General features: G+C 70.5%; 1 long non-coding RNA gene across 1 annotated transcript; it reads left to right on the plus strand.

The window, feature by feature from the left end:
- Nucleotides 1-433, plus strand: LOC104917263. The gene is made up of 3 exons (XR_796813.2): nt 1-58; nt 139-215; nt 315-433. It is a non-coding gene; the product is annotated as an uncharacterized LOC104917263 (long non-coding RNA).
- The last annotated feature ends 7 nt before the right edge of the window (nt 434-440 follow it).

Consider the following 440-nt stretch of genomic DNA (forward strand, 5'->3'; position numbering starts at 1 on the left):
CGGGATCGCTGCACAGCGCGGCCAAAAGCCAGCACAGCTACATCCCCTTCGTGCGCAGGTGCGGGGTGGGAGCACAGCCGGGTTTTGGAGGAGGGGACGGGGGGTTGGGGGGCGGGATGTCACCGCTGTCATTCGCAGGGAGGACGCGGGGCTGAACGGCGGCCGCGTGCCGGCAGAGCAGGGGGGGCTCCTGGACACTGCGGACGCGCAGCACGGTGAGCGCAATGAGCGCAAAATGAGCGCGTCGGGGCTCGCGGTGAGCGCAGCGCTGGGGCTCCCGTTGAGTTCTGCCTTCCCACCCTCCCGGCACGCAGAGCACGACACCGATTCCGACAGCGACCTGTCCCTGGAGGAGGATCCCCAGCGGCTCCTACGGCTCCACGCACTCCTCGGACAGCGACGACGAACCCGGCGGCACCGCCTGGGATGCGCTGCTGCGG

This window comes from Meleagris gallopavo, unplaced genomic scaffold (assembly GCF_000146605.3).
Source record: "Meleagris gallopavo isolate NT-WF06-2002-E0010 breed Aviagen turkey brand Nicholas breeding stock unplaced genomic scaffold, Turkey_5.1 ChrUn_random_7180001964229, whole genome shotgun sequence".
In the NCBI taxonomy this organism is placed as follows: Eukaryota; Metazoa; Chordata; class Aves; order Galliformes; family Phasianidae; genus Meleagris; species Meleagris gallopavo.